This window comes from Ceratotherium simum, chromosome 10 (genome assembly GCF_057802395.1).
Source record: "Ceratotherium simum simum isolate JZ-2026a chromosome 10, ASM5780239v1, whole genome shotgun sequence".
Lineage (NCBI taxonomy): Eukaryota > Metazoa > Chordata > Mammalia > Perissodactyla > Rhinocerotidae > Ceratotherium > Ceratotherium simum.
Genome location: NC_141909.1, coordinates 68,039,873 through 68,047,961, shown reverse-complemented (window position 1 = coordinate 68,047,961; position 8,089 = coordinate 68,039,873). Strand labels below are relative to the sequence as shown.

Below are 8,089 nucleotides of genomic sequence, written 5' to 3'. Positions count from 1 at the left end.
TGGCAACTTGGTTCAACATGTAATCACGAATTGGGTCCTTTTGCCATGAAAGACATCATTGGCATATTGGGGGAAATCTGAACGGGATTTTTGGTGAAGGGTATTGAGGAGTTCTTTATATTCTTTGTTCAACTATTCTTTAAGTTTGAAATTGTTTCAAAATTAAAAGTAAAAAAAGTTCTGTTTTGAAAGGATATGTTTGAGGTAGGTACATAATGAGTGAAATATTTTCTTTCTTTTTAAAAAAATTTTTGTTTCTAGATTTTTCTTAATCTCATGTATTTTACACAGTGCAACTTAAAAATCAATGGTATTTTCTGAACTTGTTTTCCCTCAACACCACTAAATGAGATCTGCAGACCAGAAGAAAGAGCATCCCCTGGGAACTTGTGAGAAATGCAAACCCATGGGCCCCACTGCAGACCTGCTGACTCAGATTCTCTTGGGAGTGATTGGAATCTTGTTTTATCAAGCTCTCCAGATCATTGATGCTTACTACAATCTGAGAAGCACACTTAACACTGGATAATGATTATCTTTTCATTGAAAAAACCAACATATAGCTTTATTTATTTATTCTTATTTTTAAACTTCTATTGTTAGAACCTACATACAGAAAAGTACACAGATCCTCAGGGTACAGCTCAATGCATTGTCACAAAGTGAACACGTCTGTGTAACCAGCGCCCAGATAAAGAAACAACACATGGCCTGTACCTCTGACTTTCGACACTACTGATTAATTTAGCTGTTTTTGAGCTTATGTAAATAAAATTATACAGTGAGTACCTTTCTATGTTTTCTGGTTTCTTTTTCCCTCCAGCTTTATTAAGGTATAATTGACAAACAAAAATTGTATATATTTAAGGTGTACAACATGATGATTTGATATATGTATACATTGTGAAATGATTACCACAATCAAGCTAACTAACACATCCATCACCTCACATAGTTACCATTTCTTTTTGGTGTGGTAAGAACACTTAAGATGTACTCGCTTAGCAATTTTCAAGTGTACGATACAGTATTATTAGCTATAGGTACCATGCTGTACATTAGATCATCATAACTTATTTATCTTGCTTATCTGGGAAAATTTTGATCTCTCCTTCCATTTTGAATGATAACCTTGCTGGGTAGAGTATTCTTGGCTGTAAGTTTTTTTCTTTTAGCACTTTAAATATATCATGCCATTCTCTTCTAGCCTGTAAGGTTTCTGCTGAGAAGTCAGCTGATAGCATTATGGGGTTTCCTTTGTATGTAACTTGACATTCTCTTGCGGCTTTTAGGATTCTTTCTTTATCTTTAATTCTGGACATTTTGATTATGATGTGTCTTGGTGTGGGCCTCTTTGGGTTTATCTTGTTTGGGGCTCTCTGTGCTTCCTGTACCTGGATGTCTGTTTCCTTCCTTAGGTTAGGGAAGTTTTCATCTATTATTTCTTGAAATAGATTCTCTGCTCCCTTGTCTCGCTCTTCTCCTTCCAGGACACCTATAACACGGATGTTAGTGCACTTGATGTTGTCCCAGAGGTCCCTTAGACTGTCCTCACTCTTTTTAATTCTTTTCTCTTTTACCTGTTCACCTTGGGTAATTTCTTCTAGTCTTTCGTCCAGCTCACAGATCCATTCTTCTGTATCCTCTACTCTGCTTTTGAGTCCCTCTAATGAATTTTTCATTTCCAGTATTGTATTCTTCATTTCTGATTGGTTCTTTTTTATATCTTCCATTTCTTTGTTGACATTCTCACTGAGTTCATCTATTCTTCTCCCCAGATCAGTGAGCATCCTTAACACTCTTAGTTTGAACTCTCTGTCGGGTAGGTTGCTCATTTCTGTTTCACTTAGTTCCTTTTCTGGGGTTTTGTCCTGTTCCCTTACTTGGAATGTATTCTTTTGCCTCCTCATTTTGCCTCTTTCCCTGTGCTTGTGTCTACGTATTAGGTAGGTCAGCTACGTCTCCTGCTCTTGGATAGGTGACCTTATGTAAGTGATGCCTTAGGAGGTTTCCAGTGTGCTTCCCTCAGTTCTCAGTGTTCCAGGGGTGACCCCTATGTGGGCTACGTGTGTCCTTCTGTTGTGGCCTGTTAGCTCTCCCTATAGGCGCCCAGGGAGGCTGAGTTATGCTCCTGGCCAGCTGTTGTAATGCTCAGCTGCATGTAGTTGTTGTGGGCCCTTCAGTCTCTTTATCAGGTGTGGGGAGCCCCAGCACAGTTGGCTGTAAGTTCTAATACCACATTTGTGTTGCAGTATTTCTTTTAAGTGAGTAGGCCCCCAGCGTGGCAGGTTGTTAGGCTCAGGGCCTTACAATTGCTGTAAGCCTCTAGCCTATTAGGTCTCTTGTCAGCTCTCTGAGGATTGCAGCTGGGTGGGGCTGCCCTCAGGCACAGGAGCACCCAATTGTTTCAGGCTTTGGAAGGTGGGGCAAACCTCCTATGTGGGTCTTTGAGAAGCACAAGTCTTCTGCAGCTGACAAGCTCTGTTGCCCACAGGTCCACACACACAGTCAACACAGTTCAGCCCCGTGTGAGCGCCCCGACCCCCAAGCGGACCCAGTCTCTCCACGGCGGGAGCCCCACACACTCCGCCACCACCCCACACTCTCCACCCGCTCCTTGTGCACACCCTGCCCCACTCAAGTCGGCTCAGTTGCCAGGCTGCAGAGAATCCAGTCACCAATCTATGCAGGCCCACCAGTTGCCTGAGGGCTTGTTGTTGGGTGGGGCCAGTCTCTAGGGTGGGCTGCCGCCCTGGCTGAGCTGGATTAAATCGGTGCTCTAGCGGGTGGAGCAGACCCTGGGCTAGCAGGCCTCAGGGAGAACTCCAATGGCGTCTGTGTCAGCACGCTCACACCAGGCCACAACAATGGCTGCCGCCAATCTCCCAGTCCCTGGAGAGGTCTCACCCCTCACCGAGATGCACTCAGGGCCTATTAGGTGAGTCTCTTGTCACCAAAGCACTGTGCACCTTTCTTTCTGGTGATTTTAGGATGCTTTCTGAAATGGGTGAGTTTGTGCGCGGGCCCTTTAAGAGCCAGTTTTAGTTTCTTTGTGAACCGGGTTTTCTGGGGGTGCTCCCCGATGTTTTAGTAGCAGGCAAAGTCAGATATTCTGCCGCTGGTCTCGATTGTGCTGGGTCCACAAAATGCCCACAGCAGGGGCGCTCCCCGGCTCAGGGCCCCGCGCCTCCAGGGAGGGTTGCCGGCGGCCAGCTGTGGGCGGCTCCCGGCGGCCATGACGCTGGCGGCTTGTGAAGGCGGCGTTTTTCCTCTCCAGAAGGGAGTCTCTGCCTCTTCTACCCCAGTTAGGATTGTCCGTTGTTGCAGGAGTTCCTCTTATCCAGTTTTCAGTTCTGTCTCAGGGGTAATTTTTCCACGAGTAGTTGTAAATTGGCTGTGTCCACGGGAGGAGGTGAGTTCAGAGTCTGCCTACGCCGCCATCTTGACTCTGCCTCCATAACTTATTTATCTTATAACTGAAAGTTTATATCCTTTCTCCAACATCTCCCTGTTTCCCTTAACACCCAGCCCCTGACAACCACCATTCTACTCTCAGCTTTTATGAGTTTGACTTTTTTAGATTCCACATATAATTGAGATAATGCAGTATTCGTCTTTCCATGTCTGGTTTATTTCACGTAGCATAATGTGCTCCAGGTTCAGGTTCATCCATGTTGTCGAAAATGGCAGAATTTTCTTCTTTTTTATGGATAAATAATATTCCAATATAATAATATGGATAAATATTTAATATATATATACCATATTTTCTTTACTCATTCATCTGTTGATGGATACTTAGGTTACTTAGGTTGATTTAGGTTACCCCAACTCACTCAAGCATCCTGCAAACATTGTGGCAAGATTTAACAGGAGCTGTTTTAACTTTTTGAGAATCAGGATAGGTTGTGACGAAAAGGTTTACCTTTGGAGGCAAGGTCAATGAGAATATAATTGACCTGAAACTCTAGTGTAGGAATTATTGCATATAGAAAACCAAGAGAATCTCAAAATTCTAGTAAAAATAAAAAGGTAGGAATATGATCATGTTATAAAATTTAATTAACTGAATGTGTTAGAAGAATTGCTCTGTAAATGTAAGAAAGGGTTGGTTCTATACTTTGTAAGCTCTTCAAGGAATCTGTATAATACGACAGCTAGAAATCTGATTTTTGAAATCTAACATAAACATTCTTTTTTTTAGTTATTAAACATTCTGTAACTGTAATCATTAGTGAAAGGAAACGAGAACAGAAGTTCTCATAACCAACTTCCACTGAACCAACTCATTGGATTAACGGATACTCTCCATTCCCTTTGTTAAAACACACTGGTGGATACCATTGGCCCATGGATCACCCATGGGTAGAAATCAAGCCTCTAAAAAAGTGCTGTTGAACTTGATAGCAGATTCACAAGATGGTTCTTTAGCTTCTGCTCAGAAGTGGTACATGTCCCTTTCTTTCACATTTTATTGGCCCAAGCAAGTCCCATGGCCAACCCTAATGTCAATAAAGGGGGTATAGTATAATCTTTCCATAGAAAAGGGCAGGGCCAGAATGGGATATGGCATGGTACTGCTATGCCTGGTGGAATCTCAGGATTCCCTGGTACAAACCTTTCTTCCTTAACCCTATGAGTCCAGAGGTTCCAAGGCTGACATCCATGCCCTGGAAGAGGGCAAAAGTTGGACATAATCCAAGTCCCAGGAGGGAGGGGCTCGGTACGGAAGGACAACAAAAATGTTACCAAATAGTATAATCTGTATAAATTGAAAACAACTTAGCTCTCTCCAGCTCAAAAAATTATATGCCTTCCACTACACCATGTTTCCTCCCATATTTTAGTTGAGTTAAAAGTATTAAAGTCTCCGTTGAAATGCAGTTCTTATCCAGAAGGGGAGATTCATTAGGCCAATATCAGCCAATGTTTTAATTTGATTTAATTTACTGTTTTCCAAAGTTTGAGAAATATATTACCGTTGGGACATAAGATGATTTTAGTGGTACATGGATGAATAGTTTTTATTTTAATAGTTTTAAATATATATCTTTCTCATAATACACATTAAAATAACACATCAAACCTGCCATTTCACAGATCTTATTGACTAAAATTAAATTAAAGCAATTATTTATATTTAAAAAGTGAGTTACTTTAAATAATATTAAGTAAATAACAGTGCAGGTGGTTCAGGGACACCAATTTTGTTTATCAGATTTACTAGTTATTTGCCCACTGAAAGGAAAGACATGTTTGTACGGTAGTAGGGATGGAGTTGGGAGACTTTGGGATCCTGGGGGTGCTGTTGAGTCTCTGGGTCCCTGAGGGTTGAGAAAACATGTCAGCACAGAAGTCATAGTAAGGGGGGACACAGAAGGTGAGGAGGGCCACAGAAATATGACATGGAGAAAAAGGTCCTTGTCTCTTCACAGAGTTGTCCAGGGCTGGCCTGGCTCTGGTGAGATGGTGAATGGCAGGCTTTCTTCTCCATGCTGAATGGCCAGCTTACATACGGAAGGAATATGTCTTTGTAGATGTCTTTGCAGTTAAGACAGACACTCATTAGATTGGGATGATTTAGGTACCTGCCTATTGCAAAGGCTGCCCAGGCATCCCCAGAGGCATTATGGGTATGGCAGATTGACAGACGAGAATTCAATGACAACCAGGGTGGGTGAGCAGGCATCTTGTTATTCTGCAATAGTAGCTTGAGGATTTAGCAGACGATAGCATTTCCCTGGCTGCCATTTTACATTACAAGTGTTTGTAACATCTTTGAAAATAAATCCCCAAGTTTGTAGAGGGAACTGGCCCTGACTGAAAGCAGCAGCAGAGTGCTTTTGAAGCTGTCTTTTCCAGTGCCTTCAGATTCCGGGTTTCATGCAAACAAAAGCTTTCAGAAAGTTCTCCCAAGCCTCCCCGGAGCTGTCCTTATTACTTGGCGTGCAGAGCAATAATCTCAGCTTGGGAAGCAATCTTATGTCTCTCACCCCCAAGGTTCAGCAGGCTGAGGCAGGAATTGCCTCAGCTGCAAGTGCTTCTGAGCTCCAGGCAGAGAACAGGGACTTCTGACCTCCCAGTGCAATGTTCTGAAGTGTGGATTGAACAGAGGAGAAAGTATTCGTGACTTGACTGCTTTAGGCCATTTGGTTTTAAGGTTTAGACGTTCCCCCCCCCCCCCATAACGAGATCTGAAAACCAAAGTTGCTGACTTGCAAATTAACGGCTCCAATTTGGCTAATGTATCTAATGCCCTTTAGAGGAATGGCATTTTTATACCTCAAGGTCAGCAAAACTGCATAATTAGAGTTTCGGTTTTGTGAATATACTGAGAACTGCCAGGCTGGATCAGGCATAGCCACTAACTAGCTGTGGGCCCTTGGTGGATGCTAACCTCTCTGGACCTTGGTTTCATCATTTTAAACTTAGAAACTTCAACCAGATAATTTATAAATGTCCTCCTACTGTAACAAGCTGTATGTTAGCACCTTTTTCAAAGGTGATTGTCAATTCGTTCTAGAATGTCAGGTGTGGGAAACTGGGGCTTAGGAAATGAAATGAAGAAGACATTTATTTCTCACACATGCAGTGGAAGGCTTTGTGCACATCTGGCAGTAACTGTCCAAGGTCAATCCTGTGCAGGTCACCCGATACAGCAGGCATTTCCTTGTGGGCAGCAAATGGTGGAATTAACACAATGGAAGAACAATTTTGGGCATAGAAGTGGCCTCTGACAACGGCACAGTGGATAATTGCATCTTATTACCCAAGGCATTATTCAAAATAATAACCTTATAGCTTATTGTTTTGTTTTGTTTCTTAAAGCTTCTTTGATTTCTCCTTGTATCTGGGAAGACTCAGTCCTTGTCTGCCTATTTACTCAGAGAAAATTTGTACCCTAAGGAAATATGAGTTTTGTGTTCATTCTGCTTGAACGCATTGACATTTTGTGTTAGCTCACTGCCCATTCTCATGAGGGGTCAACATGGATGGCGGCCTGTGAGGAGTCAGGGGCAAGCCTTCCTTCCCTGAAAGAACCTAGAGCCTGAAGAAGAAACAAAAATGTCTATTTCAATGAGCTTTCCCTACAATTCCAAGAACTAAATCCCCTACTGCCTATTATTTTGGAATTTTCATTCTCTGCTCTTAGGTCTTCAAAGAATATATATTCATTCCTCTGTCCATTCATTTGTAAAGAATTAAATTCCAGTTTGGTGCCAGCTCTTGTGCAGCCTAGGGATACAGAGGTGAGTCTGGCATAGTTCCTGACCCTGAGAACTTACCCTTGAGTTTGGGAGACAGTCATGTAAACAGTGTATTAAAGAATTGTACTAGTCAGGACTCTTGGTTTGCTCATGATGGAAACTCAGCTTTAAACGGCTCAGGCATATGGGGGAATTTATGAGATCAAAAAGGGAAGTAGGGGCAGCCAAGATTCATTTTATTTTTTTACATAAAAGTCTGAATTTTTTGGTCTTTTTTTTTTTTTTTTAAATAGGATATTCTAGAAAGACTGGCCTGCATTCCTGGAAGAAAACTATAAGCTATAGCTGAGGAGTGGGTGCCTCTTATATATGGCACAAGTACTTTCTCCTTTGCCCCAACCCACCATTGCACTGTGTTGAAGCCCTGGTCACTCATTTGTGTTTCTTCTTTCTTCTCCTGAAGCATTTAAAGTATTGGACCCTTGGATGAGAATAAGGTCAAACTGGAGGTGGGAAGCCCAGTTGGTAAGTTATTGCGTCTTCAAGAAAAGGTGACGGCAATGCAGATGGAGAGTCAAGAATAGTGGCGAGATATTTTGGTCGTGGTGACAGAATTTGGTCACCGGAGGATTATATCTTTTTACTTCTTCAAAGATATTTTTGGTAGCCTCTGGATTTATTTCCTTTATGTATTATCTCATACTGTTTATAGAAATCTTTCAGACATTATGTTTCACTTTTTTTTTTTCTCCAAGAGCGAACCAGGGTGCTGGAGGAAATAAGTCAGGGGTGGTCAGGAGGGGGCCTGGCTAAGCATCCTTCAAACAGCAAGCTGGCCGAGGCCCAGGTCAAGTCCAAGGAGACCTGCTAAGGCAGGTGCA

The 8,089-nt window shown here is 42.3% G+C and overlaps 1 long non-coding RNA gene across 5 annotated transcripts in view; it reads left to right on the top strand.

The window, feature by feature from the left end:
- The first annotated feature begins 2,803 nt into the window (after window positions 1–2,803).
- The window catches only part of LOC147916167 (uncharacterized), a 162,109-nt gene continuing 156,823 nt past the window's right edge, over window positions 2,804–8,089 (top strand). For 4 of the 5 annotated variants that reach the window (XR_015553469.1, XR_015553468.1, XR_015553467.1 and 1 more), the window contains exons 1-2: window positions 2,804–2,938; window positions 7,672–7,733. This is a non-coding gene — a long non-coding RNA (uncharacterized LOC147916167). The remainder of the gene's footprint in view (window positions 2,939–7,671; window positions 7,734–8,089) is intronic. The other variant, XR_015553466.1, reaches the window with a different exon arrangement.